Source organism: Anomaloglossus baeobatrachus, chromosome 1 (genome assembly GCF_048569485.1).
Source record: "Anomaloglossus baeobatrachus isolate aAnoBae1 chromosome 1, aAnoBae1.hap1, whole genome shotgun sequence".
NCBI classification, from domain to species: Eukaryota; Metazoa; Chordata; class Amphibia; order Anura; family Aromobatidae; genus Anomaloglossus; species Anomaloglossus baeobatrachus.
Genome location: NC_134353.1, coordinates 646,502,998 through 646,520,782, shown reverse-complemented (window position 1 = coordinate 646,520,782; position 17,785 = coordinate 646,502,998). Strand labels below are relative to the sequence as shown.

Below are 17,785 nucleotides of genomic sequence, written 5' to 3'. Positions count from 1 at the left end.
GGATTGAAGTAGCGACCAATAAGAGAAAAGCCATCTCCCACCTATCCTGTAAGTCTAAGACACAATACCCTGAAATGAGAACTGAGGGATATAAAAGTGGCCTTCCTCTTGTCACCACAGTCATATTCTACATGACTTTAGCCTAGGATCCATGGTTGCAACTGGAGGATCACAGAACTGCTTCATTTTATTCATTCTATAATACTTGAGTCCATCATCCCTGGATCCAGCTGAAGGATCACAAATCTGATTCAATGCTCAATGCTGATCCCACAAATTTGCTTGGAGAACATGGGTTGGGACAACTTGATCACCTAGCTACATATCTTGATATCCTCAGTCTGCTTCCTAAACTTGTTTTTATTTCCTCTCAGTGGGTGCCCGCTAAAAGCGGGGTCCTGCTGGCTGGGATAATTGGTCCTGGAAGCCCCAAAATCGCGAAGATTCTAATTTCTGGTGGGCCAGCAGAAGGGTGAGACTCTTTCACTTGTACCATCTTCTGTCCTTGTAGTGAATGCACAATTTGTTTTTGACTGTTGTTGAACCAATAAAGTTTTACCAATGTGTGATTCCCTCATCCTGTGTTGTCTGAGTAGTGTTCTGCCCACGGATAAAAAGTGCAAGTGTTCAGTGGGATGAGCCCTGGTCCATGCGATCTTTCTGAAGACCACCACGCCAGCAGATGAGAGCACTTACTGACCTTGGTGTCTCCACACCAGGCCAGAATATTTCCCAAATCTTTCATTTGTCTCCATCACTATGGGGAAAGTGGAAGAAACCCTGGCCAGAAACAATAGAGCATAATCGGCATATAGGTCCACTTTTTATTCCATCCCCCCACGGAAACTCTCTATTCCCATATAGCTTCTAGTAACTGCAGCGAGAGGTTCAATAGCCAATGTAAAGAGCAGAGGAGGCAGGGGGCATCCCTGCCATGTACCCCTGCTCAATCCAAAGGCCGAAGTAAGCCATTCGTTTAAACTTATCCTAGGCCTCAGACTCTCATAGAATATCCTAATCCATTAAGTAAATTAGGTACCGACACCAAATTTTTCCAGTATTGCCCAAAGAAATTCCCACTCAACTGAGTCAAACGCCTTAGCGGCATCGAATAATCATATCACTCTATCGCCTACATTATCTGCCAGCAAATGGATATTAAGATGCAGTTGACGAATATTAAAGGCTGTATATCGTATATCTGGCATAAAACCCAAATGATCAGTATGCACCACAATGGATATAACTTTACTAAGTCTAATAGCCAGAACTTTTCCGATAATATCAATATCAGTGGGTAGTAATGATATGAGTCTATAGGAATCAGGGAGCATTGTTTAGGTGAGACAACAATCACTGCCTCTTGCATTGAACAGTGCAGAGTTTCCCCCTTGACTGCCTCCTAGAGAGTACATAATAATTAAGGCAATAAAATATCCCAAAATTTCTTATATATTTCTGTGGGAAAACCATCTGAGCACAGAGACTTGTTATTAGCTATAGAAACCACAGCCAGCTGCAATTCTTCCAGCTGAAAAAGACCATCCAAATAATCTCTATCAGCCTCTGACAAGCTAGGAAGGTTAATTGAATTGAGGTCCTGCACAGGCACACTTTGATATGCCCTACTCAGGGCAGATCAAAGTATTGTAGTGCGCCTATGCAGGACCTCAATACCAGCCTGTGTGCATGACGTAGGACGCATCATGCACGCCGGCTTCAGAAGAAGGAAGACCAAGATGGCTGAAAGAGAAGGCGCCGGCATCGGAGAACGGCGCCATCCATTTGACCAGTCTGCACCGGAGCGACCTCCTAGGTGAGTATTATAAATTGTTTTTATGTTCTACACAGCGGCCTGGGCTCTTATATACAGCATGTTAGAATGTTGTATATAAGAGCCCACTGTTGGTGGCTGCAGCTTATAGGCCCCAAATCTGGTGACAGGTTCCCTTTAACCGATTCAGTACATGATGGAATTAATTACGCTCCAACTCAGTTTAAATGATAAGCGGGCACTAAAGCGAATCTGGGATCAACAATACGCTGTGACCTTTTCATCCAAGATCGCCCCGAGATTACATCAAGCTGTGACACATTCATGTGGGTATGTGGGTGGACTCGGTGGCCTGATCTTATCTGAATTTCTCCCAATATGGGCGAATAATATTATTATTATTTATTATTATAACGCCATTTATTCCATGGCGCTTTACAAGTGAAAGAGGGTTTACGTACAACAATCATTAACAGTACAAAACAGACTGGTATAGGAGGAGAGAGGACCCTGCCCGCGAGGGCTCACAGTCTACAGGGAATGGGTGATGGTACAATAGGTGAGGACAGAGCTGGTTACGCAGTGGTGTACTGGACTGAGGGCTGTTGTAGGTTGTAGGCTTGTTGGAAGAGGTGGGTCTGAGGTTCCTCTTGAAGCATTCCACAGTAGGAGAGAGTCTGATATGCTGAGATAGAGCGTTCCAGAGTATGGGGGAGGCACGGGAGAAATCTTGTACGCGATTGTGGGAAGAGGAGATAAGAGAGGAGTAGAGAAGGAGATCTTGTGAGGATCTGAGGTTGCATGCAGGTAGGTACCGGGAGACTAGGTCACAGATGTAAGGAGGAGACAGGTTGTGGATGGCTTTGTATATCATGGTTAATGTTTTGAACTTGGAGTCGTTGGGCAATGAGAAGCCAGTAAAGGGATTGGCAGAGTGGCGAGGCTGGGGAATAGCGAGAGGAGAGGTGGATTAAGCGGGCCGCAGAGTTTAGGATAGATTGGAGGGGTGCAAGAGTGTTGGAAGGGAGGCCAGAGAGCAGGAGGTTGCAGTAGTCGAGGCATGCACTAATGTTTTTGCTGATTCTTGGTTAAGGAAAGCACGGAGATATTTTTGAGTTGTAGTCTGCATGAGGTGAAGAGGTCTTGGATGTGTGGCTTGAAGGATAGAGCAGAATCGACGGTTATTCCAAGGCAACGAGCTTGTGAGACTGGGGAGAGTGAGCAACCATCAAGTTTGATGGATATTGTTAAAGTCTCCCATAATTAATATTACCAATTGCAACACCTGATTATTATATGGATCATATCCCCCTTATTGCGGGCAGCCCTGAGGATGGCATCTCTGTTCTTGTAGTGGAGCAGCTTGCTTAAAACCAAAGGTAGAGAAGCAACTGGTGTCAAAGGCCTAAAGGGCACCCTGTGTGCTCTCTCCACTGCATACAACGAAGACAAGGAATCAAAAAACAGTGAGTGCAGCCATTTTTCAAGATGCTCAGTAGGATTGTTTCCCTTTGTCTTTTCCGGAATGCCAACTATTCTTTCATTATTTCTTCTTAGCCCGTTTTCGACAACAGTGCTGAGATGTGCTGATCTTGCTTTTGTGTATCACGGGTTAAATCCAGCAGCTTATTCTCCAAATCACTAATTCTCACTTCTGCTTCTGTTGTGCTATCTGTTACTTTTTGCAGCCCTACTACATGTATGATTGATCATCCTTTAACAGACTAATTTGTGCAGCAAGTGAAGATAGAGCTGTGGTGCATTGTGTCATCGCTGTAAACACATCCCTCAGCATGGGTTCTGCTACAGACTGATCAGGGTTAATGGCAGGGCATGGTGCTTCAGGCTGAAGGTGCAGGATAGGGAGGTTATCTCAGCATGTAATTGCAGTTCCCTCTGACTTCCCATTTTATTTTAAAAGTTGTACAGTAACAATGTCTGGCTGTCTGCAGTCCCTCTGTAGAGAGGGTTTGTTTAAAGGGTATTCTGGCAAAAGTAACCAGTTTTGCCATTGCATTGGATGTAGTGATCCATCCCCCTTGTACCTGCCAGCAGCTTGTTGGTACCATCTTGAAACTCCCCCTCTGTGCACGCTGCACCCTCCCGCTATCTACTGGTCACTCCTACAGCCATTCCTACACTGTCAATGTGTGCAGGAGGCATTTGCATTTCTGCTGAGCCACATAGAACTGATGCAAGTGTGGCGCCCCTAACCTGGTCAGGCACCACAGAGTACTGCACCCATGCTGGGATAGTGCTTCCAGGTAATTCCAAAAGGCAAGAATGAGGTGTGTACACACAGACAGATAGCAACCAGGTCTCCCACACCTTAGAAGGGACCCTTGGTTAGCCTCAGAAAGAGGCTGGCTTTCAATTCTCAGCAAGGGGTGTAGTGGAGAGGCTGGAAGCTAGATGCAGTGGCAGACAGGAAAGAGGAGGAGCAAGCCAGTCTGCAGCAGAGTGTACAGAAGTTGCTGAAGGAAGCAGCCATGCTAGTCAGACCCTGCAGGTGTGGTAGCTGTTAGTGGGGGAGTACAGTGACCAGGAAGTCAGCCTGAAAGACACCAGAAGAGAGGCAGTCGAGTACGGGGATTGCTGGTGATTGGGCACGCACAGGGAACAGGTCCCTAGAGCCAGACATCGATTTACTGATCTGCTAAACCTGCTGTTGAGGGGACTAGAGGTTCTTCACCAAAGATACAGAGCTCGAGCCTCAGCAGCAACAGGGGGACCCATAAGGAGATTGGGCCAGAAGCCATCTCACCTAGTCCACGCTGCCAGCAAACGGGCCAGAAAGGGAAGGAGAGGCAGTAGCAACTTTCCCTGGATGAATCCCACGATACTGCAAGTCAGGGGTTATCCGAAACAAAAGAAGTGCAAGGTAGGTGAGTTAATAGCTACCCTCAGAACGGCCTGCAGGAATTCCTGGTTCCACCTGGTATAATCTCAGCATCCGCTCGGGTTTCTCACCAACCATCCAAAAGTGAGTAAACAAATGGAAAGACTTTCTGGACTGTGTTTGAATTATTCTGCGACCTGTGGTTACACACACATATACCTGAGCCCCTGGGGCCAGCCACACTCTCGGGAGGCCATAACACCAGACTGCAGACACCATCAGCCCCAGACGCTCGTTAAACTGCAGTGGCGGTCACCCCTCATCCTGACCGCAAAACCGAGAGTGGCGTCACGACTCCTATACAAGTGAACCTGACATACCTGTTGCCAGAAGGGTCCCTACAGAGAAGTCCCCGCAGTGTCCCACAGGCGACCGCTGCAGCGCTGTGGTAGGCGACTCACAAGGACCCAGTGGATATACAAGCAGGCTGTTACCTCCTGAGGCTCTCCTGCTATGCGATCGTTCACATGGCTGACCAAGCCACACCAACTAAAAAGTTCTTTAAAGTGTTACATGAGCTATTCCCTGGTTAATCCATCATCAATTAAGCTGGTAAAAGCAGGTAAAAGGTCTGGAGCTAATTCCAGATGGGGTATTTGCATTTGCAAGTTGTTGTGAACCCACAACAAGCATCAAAAGAGCTCTAAATGGAAGGCAAACATACGATCATTAGGCTGAAAAAAAGAAGAAATCCATCAGAGAGATAGAAATTTTAGGAGTGGTGAAATCAACAGTTTGGTACATTTTGTAAAAAAAAAGAGTGCATTGGTGCGCTTGGGAACGCAAAAAGGTCTGGTGTCCATGGAAGACAACAGTGGTCAATGATCATTGAATTCTTTCCATGGTGAAGAAAAACCCCATGACAACATCCACCCAAGTGAAGAACACTCTCCAATTAAGTATGTGTTTCAGTACCATAAAGAGAAAACTTCATGAGCAAATACAAAGGGTTCACTCTTTTTTTTGCCTGTGGTTTAGAAATTACCGGCTGTGTGTTGAGTTAGAGGGCACACCAAATTTACACTGTAATACAAGCTGTACTACATAGGTAAGAATGGTTGACCTCAGGGAGATCAACATCCAACATCGCGGAGACACCATCACGTGTTTCTCAACGCAGTGACACTAGAACAAGGCCCACTAGGAAAATATGCAAAACAAGAATGCCGCGGAGACACCATCACATGTTTCTCAACGCTGGCAGGAAACTAGCCAGGTCTTTCACCGGGAAGGAACAACCACGGGAAGCGCAGTCTCCAGTCTTGTTTTGCATATTTTCCCAGGGGGCCTTGTTCTAGTGTCACTGCATTGAGAAACACATGATGGTGTCTCCGCGGTGTTGGATGTTGATCTCCCCGAGGTCAGCCATCATTACCTATGTAGTCTTCTACTAGGCATTGCTCCCACTAGCCAGTTTCCTACTCCACACTGATGAGGGGCAAATACCCCGAAACAGCTGTCTGTGGATGGATACCATGTTTGGAATAGGCGGTCTTCTTGACTGGAGACTGCCCTTCCCATGGTTGTTCCTTACCGGTTAAAGACCTGGCTAGTTTCCTGCCAGCGTTGAGAAACATGTTATGGTGTCTCTGCGGCATTCTTGTTTTGAATATTTTCCCAGGGGGCCTTGTTCTAGTGTCACTGCGTTGAGAAACACTTGATGGTGTCTCCACGGTATTGGATGTTGATCTCCCCGAGGTCAACCATCCTTACCTATGTAGTCTTCTACTAGGCATTGCTCCCACTAGCCAGTTTCCTACTCCCCACTGATGAGGGGCAAATACCCCAAAACAGCTGTCTGTGGATGGATACCATGTTTGGCATAGGCAGTTTCCTTGACTGGAGACTGCCTTCCCGTGGTTGTTCCTTTCCAGTGAAAGACCTGGCTAGTTTCCTGCCAGCGTTGAGAAACATGTGGTGGTGTCTCCGCGGCATTCTTGTTTTAAATAGTTTACATGGGGGCCTTGTTCTAGTGTCACTGCATTGAGAAACACGTGATGGTGTCTCCGCGGTGTTGGATGTTGATCTCCCCGAGGTTAACCATCCTTACGTCTGTAGTCTTCTACTAGGCATTGCTCACACTAGTCAGTTTCCTACTCCACACTGATGAGGGGCAAATACCCCGAAACAGCTGTCTGTGGATGCATACCATGTTTGGCATAGGCGGTCTCCTTGAATGGAGACTGCCCTTCCCATGGTTGTTCGTTCCCGGTGAAAGACCTGGCTAGTTTCCTCCCAGCATTGAGATACAAGCTGTACTGACTGCTTTATATTGTATGAAAGTGTCATATCGTCAGTGTTGTCCCATGAAAAGATAAAATAAAATATTTACAAAAATTTGGGAAGTGTACTCACTTTTGTTATATACAAGGAGGCCATACAATAAAATAAGGTACTAAAAGACACTAACTGCTACTCGGATATTGAGCTGGAAAAAGCATATGCCCACCCGTAAAACGTAGTCGTAGTTACATGCACCACAGGGCCTCCTCCCCACTAAAATAAAACAAACTGTGGTGTTTAAAGATACAATCACGGCGTGGAAAGAAATGGAGAATCTCTAAGCATTTGCCATTGAGGATGAATCGTCCTTTCCCTAATATGGGGATAAATAACTTGTTACAGGAATGGACAAAAAAGGGTATACATAAGGTAGCGCACTTGCTACACACAGAGGAGAACAGGTGGATGAGGGAAGATGAAATAATAGCTAAGTACTCACTTAAAAACCAACAACAAACACTGCAATATGGGCAAATTAAGGGGTTGGTAATGTCTCTGTTAATGTGGGTTGAGGAAGAGACAAGGAGTAACACCACGGACAACCTTCTTCTTTTTCCCGTGGACGATAAACCCACCATAACGATATTATACAAATCCATTAGAACAGTCTTCGCTCACAAAGAACCAGACCAAATTTTCACCAGTTTGGTGCAGCAATTGGGTGGTCCAGACATGGAGGTAGGGGAGAAAATACTAAGTGGGTGGAGGGTCATAAGGAAAAACATCCTAAGTGAGGTCTGGAGAGACTCGCAGTTCTGGATCATGCAGAGGGCAATAGCTTTTAACAGCCCAATATCATCTACCATGCGGGACCGTAAAATTCATTGCCCAAAATGCAAGCTTAGAGATGCACACCTCCTCCATGGCCTATGGGAATGCCCAAAAGTAAGGGAATGTTGGGATAAGACACAGCGGATGATGGACAAATTATGGAAAAAGAATCTACCCCTAAACCTTCTGATGTATTTGTTCAACTATCTGGCAGGTGATGACGAGGAACAGGCGGATGGTGGGAGGTCTTCTCCGGTATTGTTTCACTTCATATGTCTAGTAGTTAAAAAAAACATTCGGAGACATTGGCTGGATGATGCACTGCCTGGGGTGGGTGAGATCATCACGCATCTCAAAGCCCTGCTTAATCTAGACTGGTTAGAGGCGGAACGCAACAAGGAAAAGGGAATTAAGCCTTTCATAATGAAGTTGAAAACATTTATCCTACGCTACCACACAGACAGAAATAATCAACTTTATGAGACCTTTCTTGCAAGTAGAGTGGTATTTGTTAGAATACATAAGTGGCACACTGGGGAAGCTGAAAGTCCCTACAGACAACCATAATGCCTGCTTTACACGAGTCGATCTATCGTGCGATCGTATCCGCCCCCATCGTTTTTGCATCATGGGCAAATCGCTGCCCGTGGTGCACAAACTCGTTTAACCCCGTCACACGCACTTCCCTTCCGGACGACCTCGCTGTGGGCGACGAACGTCCTCTTCATGAAGTGGGCGGGACGTTCGGCGTCACAGCGACGTCACACGGCAAGCGGCCAATAGAAGGCGGAGGGGCGGATATGAGCGGGATGTAAACATCCCACCCACCTCCTTCCTTCCACATAGCCGGCGGGTGCCACGAGACGCAGGTAAGCTGTGTTCATCGTTCCCGTGGTGTCACACGGAGCAACGGAAACGTTGAACAACCGGCGCCATTAAAAATAAACGATATTTTGAAAGTAAACGATGAGTACACGACTTACGATTTGTGAGCGATACTGCATCGCTCGGAGGTGTCACACGAGACGACGTCGTGCGCTATGCCGGATGTGCGTCACGAAAACCGTGACCCCGACGACACATCGCATGATAGCTTGTCTTGTGTAAAGCAGTCATAAGGCTGGTGACCCCAGGTAACAGGAAAGGATGCAAGAGCTCGAGATGGTGTTCTCGAAGGAGATGTTGTGCGTCTCTCTGGTATAAGAGAAGGATCTAGCTGCGTAAGTTGGGGGGTGGGTTAGGGCAGTTTAAGGGATTTTTTTTCTTTTAAGTAGACAAGAGGTGGAGCACTAGAAAGGATTGTGTAATTATAGTGCATCATTGTCATGAACATTGTTTGTACTTTACCTATATTATGCTTTATTATAAAATAATAAAAAGTATTGGTTAAAAAAATAACCTAAGGTGTTTGGAGCCGTGTGCAGACTGATCCAGTGGACAAAAGTGGCTGAAAACTGGTATGTATGCTATTCAAGGCATGGGAAAACGAAAGGCATCTTAAATTTTTTTTATATCAAAACTCCCCACCAGATGAAAAAGTGGCGCTGTAAAGTGAGCGCACCTTGCAACTCAGTCTGCAAGATGTCTCTTTGCTGAATCGTGCGCTGTTAGTGTGGTTGTTTTATGAGATTGCCAGGAATGCTACAGCTGCACTGAGAGCCTTTCGTCATTTGAAAGACCTTCACACACGTAGCGGTCCAATGCCTGTCAATTCGCTGAGACAGATGACACGTTTTGAGGCAACAGGGTTACTGAGTGTTCATCCAGGGCGCAGACGAAGACCGGTAAGCAGAGAGGTTGGGGAGGACATTGCCACTGCCATCGTGGAACAGGGCACAAACAACCCTGCTGAGAACAGCAGTGCATGCAGTGTTTTCAGGCAATTTGGGCTCCCATACAGCACAGTGTGGAAAGTTCTCCGAAAGGTCTTGCGGGCATACCCGTACAAGATTAGCCATCATCATCAGCATGACATTTGCATTCATGTTTCTGGTGAGAGTGGAAGTGGATGGCAATTGGACATGGAATGTTCGGTGGTGCGACAAAGCGCATTTTTACCTGAATGGAACGGTGAACACACAAAAGTGTCGCATATGGGCTACCAAAAATCCACATGCGGTCAAAGGGGTTTTGCTGCATTTGCCGAAGGTAACCGTTCAGTGTGGCTTCACCTCATCATTCATCCTCGGATTATTCTTTTACGAAGAAATGAGGTCAACTGAGGTTGCTACCTGTTCCGTGACAGCAGCGAAATACCACACAATGCTGGAAACAGTGGTCATTTCGCAACTCCAACAGTGGCAGTGTCTTCAGACGACCACATTCATGCATGATTGAGCACCTCCTCACATCACAAATACGAAGAACATTCTGAGTTCACATTTTCCCGATGACAGGATTTTGAGCCGCTCCTTCCCTAACGCATGACCACCGCATTCGCCCAGTCTCAATCCTTGTAATTTCTGGTTGGGGGGATACTTGAAAGAGTGTGTTTATCGGGGAAATGTTGACACCCTGGCTGACCTCAAAGACTGCATCATTTTGGAAGTGCGCAGCATTCGACCAGACATGTTACACGCAAGCGTCGAGCATGTTCTACATAGCATGAACATGATCACCATGCATGACGGTAGCCATATTGAAAAGTTATGCTAGTCTGTGGAACAATTGTGACATCACCAATTATCGGCACACGGTTTTTGTGCTGCTCGCTCACTGTCCAGCACCATTTTTTAAGATGCCTTTCATTTCCCCATGCCTTGAATAGCCTACATACCAATTTTCAACCAATTCTGTCCACTAGGTCAGTCTGCACACGGCTCCAAACACCTTAGGTTATTTTATGGCCACCTTGTACTATATCTGTATCACTTAGTTTACTAGATGCAGCAGTTAAGATAGAAGTGTTCTTTGTGTATAAGGTCGCACACACCACAGCTTTCTGTGTACATTGCATAGTGATAGAGAGGTGCTAAACAACGGTGGGGCATGGTTGGACTATGAGGCATGAGGCTAGTTGTCCTGTAGTGATAATCTCCTACTGATAAAACACTGATTTTATTGAAACAACACAGCAAAACACAGCGTAGTAAGTGACCCATACCTGGAAGATGGGTTAGTGCTCCTACATTGTTGTGCTCTTAGGTTACATAGCACAAATGTAGCACCCACGGGGCAAGGGTTAAACTATTCGTCGCTTGGCCTGGTGATGTCGGGTCTGGGGATGTCGCTATCCTCCGGGGTGGATGGTAGTAGCAGCTGAGGTGTTTCTGCTCCCCACAGGTGGATCGGGCCCCGCTCAGGATGATGAGGGGAGTATTAATGACGGGTGCTGATGTGCGGGGTGGCGGCGCCGGGAATGACAGGTGGACACAGTCTGTGCGGGTTTCAGGTGTTTTACTCACAGTTCTGCCGCTCGCCCGGGTAGTACCGGTCACCCACTATGATGGGCCCCATCGAACCCGGATTCTTTAGAGGTCAGAGCCGGTACAGTGGTCGATGGGTCCTTCCGACCGTAAAGACTCCTGCGCTCCACCGGAGCCTCTAGTAAAACCCGACTGTTCCTTTCCTCTCCTGATGGAGAACTGTCCTCTTACTGTTGTGTTGACTCCTGATGGTGGTTGCCACCCCCTGGTGGTTGCTGCTCCCGTCCCAGCTCCTGCCACTAGTGGATTGGGGATCCCAAGTGTGGTGGTATCCTAAAGACCCAACCACGTTGGTGACCCCTTTTGACCCGAACTTAGCCCGGTCCACGGTAAAGCAGGGCAACCTGGTTGTGTGTGTGAATTGGTGTGTTATGGAACCGGTACCGACCTCCTTTGGATCCGGGTTGAGCACTGCACCTTAAGTCAGATGCAGTACCCTATGGCAAATGAAGCCTCAGGGACGCCACACAAATATGCTGGCAAATACATTAAACAGAAGTAAAGCACTGAAGACCGTGGCTTCCTGCATCGGCCGTGATCGTCAAAGGGTCTAGGTGCCTGTGGGCTGCAAGAAGCAGCCTCAGGTGCCGCATGCTGCATGCAGGTCACGTGTTTCAGACCATTGACTTAAACTATTTGTTTATAGTTCTGATAGTATGTGTAGGGTTGTTGTTCTGCAGGAAGGTGAACATATGCCTCAGACTCAAGTCTTTTGTAGCTTCTAATAGGTTTTCCTCCAGGATTATCCTGTAAGCTCCATCAATCTTCCTATCAACTCTCACGAGTTTCCCTTTCTCTGCTGAAGAAATGCATCCCCCAGCATGATGCTGTTACCACTACGTTTGACAATGAAGATGGTGTTTTCAGAGTGATGTGCAGTTTTAGTTTTCCACCACACATAGAGTTCTAGATTTAGACCAAAAAGTTCTGACCAGAGCACCTTTTTCCATATGCTAGCATACGGGATTTCTTATGGTTTGCTTTAACAAATTGCTTTCTTCTTTCCACTCTACCAGAAATGCCAGATTTGTTGATTCCTGCGAACAGATTCTCCCACCTGAGCTTGTGATCCCTGCAGCTCCTCCAGAGTGACCAAACGGCTCTTTGCTGTTTCTCCAATTAGTGCTCCACTTGCTTGAAATGTCAGTTTAGGTGGATGACCATGTCTTGGTAGATTTGCAGTTGTGCCATACTCCTTCCATTTTTGAATGATGGATTGAACAGTGCTTTGTAAGATGTTCAGAGGATGGGCTATTTTTTCTTTTTTTCTTTATAACCTAACCCTGCTTTACTTTTTCCCACAACTTTATTCCATGACCTGTCTGGTGTGTTCTTTGATTTTCATGAATAAATTACATAGTTGGACTCAATTTACTAATTGGAGGCAATTGGTCACTCAGGATTTCATTTAGAGGTATCAGACTACAGGGGGGCGGACTACAAATGCACGTCACACTTTTCAATTTTATATTTTTTATATATTTAGAAAACCATGCATAATTTATTTTACACGTCACCTATACTTGCTAGTTAGTGTTGGTTTATCGCATAAACTCCCAATAAAAGATATTTAAATATGTGAATGTAACATGGAGAAAATGTGGAAAAATTCATGGGGTATGAATACCTTTTCAAGGCATGGTATAGCTGCTCCATAGAAGCTTAAGGATTTTTAGACTCTATATGTTTGGATAATGTTTTCCTAATGATACATATTCTATTCTTTTCTCCACAATGATTTATTTCATTTATATACTCTGTGCTCTCCTAGATTAAAGGCTACTTCAGCTCTATGAAATATGTTTCCATTCCTACCCACAAAATAATATTTCTAATTATGATATCATCAACTTGGAGGGCCATTCATCTATCACTGTTAGATGCAGAAGATGAAAAATATGATGTAATAAAGCAGAAAAATTATATTTCTCCAAAATAATGTGATGTCATTGACAGAGAAAGATTGACTTGTCTGCCCTAGCAATAGCCCTGTATTCTTCTAGACGATTGACTGTGACTTTAATTCCAGAGTTAAATTAAAGGGCAATCGTGACAAAGGCATCCCAGTTTATACCCCTTTAGAACATGCATAATGTTTTCCTATTTGCCCACAATATAAACTAAGCAATATCGTGTTAAATCTCTGTTCGTCCATCAATGGAATTATCTAGGCCAGCCGGTACACAGCATGTACCGGTATATGACAACATTTAGTCTTTGTCCTATTGACAGTAGTTTTCAAGGTTCTATTTCACTTCTAATTCCCCGCGGCTTTGCACCTTTACAACTGGAATTATATTTCAAATTTAAATACTAAAATTATATTAAAGAATTGTTAGTTATGTAATTTAGTAAATTAATAATTGCATGTTTTGGCAAAAGTGAACAGGATTACCGTACTCTTATCAATCTGACCCACCCAGCAGACTCCTTTCCTCACATCTAATCATTCTTTTCAATCAAAAAGCTTGGTTCTGGCAGCATATGGAAACATCTGTGGGAAAGCATCGGAATCAAAGGTTCTTTTCATTTAAGTAGGGGACGGTTCATTAGATGAAACATTTCAATCCCTGTAAAAACTCTGCTCTGTTTGAAGCTTTTTATCAAGGTATGAAGATCTAGGAATGACAAGTGTAAAGTGTATTCTGTTCAAATAAAAGGCACAAGACATCATAAAACTATGACCATGCTGAAGCCTTCGGCAAGGTAGTGACTCATTACTCTGCACCCTACGATCTGCTTTATTGCCCTCAAAACTTGAAATGTCTTTTTTTTTAAACTTTTGACATAATCACATTTTAGAGTTTACATGTAGGTGCAAATATTTCTTATCCAAATGTTCTTGCTAAGACTTGCTGAATGTCTCCATATGACAATGAAGTCATACTAAGGTATGAGAAGGGCACGTAAAGCTGTAGAGCTGGGAAGGAAGGTGCCGGCCCCGGGCTGCATGGGCGCCGTATTCATCTGTGTGCAAATGTGACTTTGGGTGGAGTGAATGACACTTTTACTGGTTTCTTCAGGCTGGTGTCCATCATCCCGCCGGCAGTAGTCGTAGACCATTAGTAACACACGGAACACCAAAGCTCTATTAGCAAACCAGAAACATTCATTTTTATTCTTCACACCGTTATGACAGACATAGCCTTCCTTTACTTCCTTCCTTCCTCTCAGTTTGGGGTACTACTCCTCAACCTGTCCACGCTCTTGGATATCTTCCTCAAGCTTCAGGGTCTGTGTCTCCTTCACCCTGACTCTGTTCACCTTTGTCCGATTCTGGGCCCCGGCGGCTCTCTAGCCAGGCGACTCTTTCCACAGGGTTCCCTGACTGGCTCTAGCACCAAGGCCACGTCTTCTCACACTTGAACTCTATTCTACATTGGCTCCTCTCAAGATGTCCCAATTGTCCTCTTTCCTGAATCTGTCACTTCCCCTTTAACTCTGCCTCCTCCATCCTGCTGCTAGCTCAGCCCAACCACCAAGTGGCTCCTTTGGTGATAGTCCTGCTTTACTGTACCTGGACCCTGCACCAGCTAGCAACATAAAATATTAACACAATTAATTTGCATAACACATAAACCACATGGCATAAACACTCTACAGATGCATGGCAGAATAATATTACTGTGTGCATAAAGCCCTACTCTGAAAAAAGAAATAGCTAAACAAATTATAGCAGAGTACTTCAGCATCTTCAAGATTAGTAAGGTTATTTTTATTTTGTATGGCTAAAGCAAAAGGCACCCATAGACCTTAGAGAACTGTCGTATAAATGCTTCTCCATCCGAAAGCTATCTTTCCCAACTCCCCCTTACATGTAAACTCAGTTTTGTAAGATATGTGTCACGTGTTTGTCACGGGTGACTTACAGTCATGTGGTTTCCGGCCATAAAAGGTCACAGCGTTTGGCTGTGCAGAATGCTCCCTGACTTTCCAGTGTTCCCACTGTCAGTATTCATTGGTATTGGTAACTTTCCTGCTGGATTCATCTTTCCCCCTTTTGGACACAGCAGGAACTCGACTTCCACCCAGGTTGTGATCATCAGCAATCTCTTGGTACGTAAATAGCCCTTCCTTCCTTGGACTGGTGTTGGTGATATTTTCAGTTCATTCAAGCTTTGGTTGCAATCAGATGGCTTGAACTCCTCTGTTAAATCATTGCTGAAAGCTTTGCTGAATTTTTACCTGTCATCTCTAGCTAAGTAGTTCATGCACTTTCCCGCTGAGTGTCCTTGTGTCGTCTAAAGTTTTTAGTGGGGTTGACGAAGAGCTCATCCCATCTGTTCCCTATTTAGGGCCCAGCACTAGGGATACCTAGGGTCAGGTATCCGGCTCTTCGGATAGGTGTGGAACCTATCTAGGGTGGTGAGGGACCCCAGAAACCAGCGGTAGGTTTGGTCAGGGGTCACCATCTACCATTTCGCTAGACACAGGGTCTCCCTTCCTTTTCGCCATTCAATTGGTACTTACCCGTACCTAGCGTGACAATATGCTTGTTTTTCAAATGAGGAAAGTGGGGTAAACAACCACCAGATGCCTCTAAATCTGACTTATAACCATAAAGATCAGGCGTGGTAAATTAATTTGACCTTCTTCCGCCGACATTGATCCATAATGGTGGGTGTGGGAAACCTTAGTCTAATGTGTATGGGGGCCTTAATGTTATTGACATTATGTATTTGCATTTCTCACCCTGTATATGATAATGTCATAAATGGAGTACCCGTCCCCCTAATTCCAATTATGTAAACATGGAAAAAACTAGACTTTCATAGTCATGCTGTTCCTGTTACCATCACAGAAAAATATCTTTCCCTGCACATGTGAAGCTCGGACATACTAAAATCTAAATAATTAGCTGGAGGCCAGTCGTGACTCTAGATACAAAATGGCATCTTCTGAACATAATGTATCAACCTCCTCGGACCAAAGTGCTTCTACAGTTGTGTACTAGCTAAACCTAAGAATTTGATCACTATTCAAAAAAAGAGCCAATGTGATCACACACACTCATGTAGTTCACAGTGAATCATACAACCTACAAAGAACTACAACACTTTTACATAGAAAATATCTTTATTAAGAGAATATGTATATAAAACAAGATAAAAATGCACAGCAATACAATGACATGAGGATAGGAGACAGCTTTTTCTCTGATTGAAATCACATGGTGGCCAGCAATAATAAATATATATTTCCTAGTCAGATGAAGTGTAAACAAAATCCCCTCTGAAAATTACTTCCAGGAATTTATTTCAAAAAATTCATCCAACTGAATAAAATTGAATTCTTTGGCCAAATATACAATGAAAAAGTCTCAAAAGCTGAACCCAAAGTCTGTACACCCTGTACAGACCACTGCTCTGTATAGCAAAAAGATGATCTCCTATGAATGCCGTCTCACAGCCAGTGTACACAGAAAGATCATCATGACAGGCACAGGGGTCGTCAGTAGTGATGAGGGAGCACTACCTCGCGACAAGTAGAGATTAGTGGACCTGTGGAAATTTGGCAGGTTCAGCCGGACTTTAGATAAACTTCAGTTCTGGACCCGAATTTGACCTGAACCCCGTTGTTAGTCACTGATTGGGCAGTTTGGCTCTCCACTCACATGCAGCCAACCATACACAAAGCACTTATGGGGGAGGTAGGGCAGAGCGAACCATATGCAGAGCACTTGTGGGGGACGTATGGCAGAGTTTTTTGACAATTTTATATTTGTGTGTACACTAAATCCGATAAAGCTGTTTTTACCCTCAGAACGAGCAATTCAAACACTGCACTGACTGTAGCTGGTGTTAGAAAGTCTTCTTTCCTGCGAGCTACATCAGGCTGTACAGCAAGGTTGGGCATACACATCTACTGTGGCCACTATACAAGTCAGCTAGTGAAAGAACGCTGTTTGTCACTGCTATATTGTTTGCAAAGCACTGCGAGAAGCAAGTCACAAAAATCCAACTGGTTCTGACTTTTTGCAGCTTGCTTGTTGAGGCACTTTGAACCCATTAACTTACACAATTCTGCAATGTAGCAGCAAAAAATTATCTTTGGCCAAAGTCACCTTGTAGTCTCATTCAGACGTTCATTTTTCATGTAGATGTTCTATCCACATTTTCACAAAACACCGACATACCCATTATAGTTTAAGAGGCTGTTCACACATTCCTGGTTTTTTTGCAGACCAAGTGTCTGCAAAAAAATCATGGAGACATGTCCGTTTTTCATCCATGTCACAGATCAAAGTCATTTATCCAAGTCTACAGGTCTGTGAAAATTACTGATTACACATATTGCCATCCTTACGTCTGTGAGTGGCTCGTTTTTAACATTGTAATGGGTAGGAGAAGCTTTCAAATTTTTTTATTGTGTACAAGAAAATCACTGATGAAATTCTAACGGTAAAAAATGACACACGGACCAAACACTCATCAAAATCTGATCCCCAAACGCTGATGAAAATTGGACCTTTGTTCACATACTTGGAATAAAACATATGTCTGAATGAGGCTTAAAATGAAACTGTACTTTCAAAAAACTTCACATAAATCATTAGTGCAAGCAAATATAAGAAACTTTCAAATGTATCTTATCAGAGAAAAAAAGCTTATTTGCCCACTTATCAGACAATGC

The 17,785-nt window shown here is 44.6% G+C and overlaps 1 long non-coding RNA gene across 1 annotated transcript in view; it reads left to right on the top strand.

The window, feature by feature from the left end:
* Positions 1-17,785, top strand: part of LOC142246626 (uncharacterized) — a 181,834-nt gene that overhangs the window by 146,831 nt on the left and 17,218 nt on the right. The window lies entirely within an intron of this gene.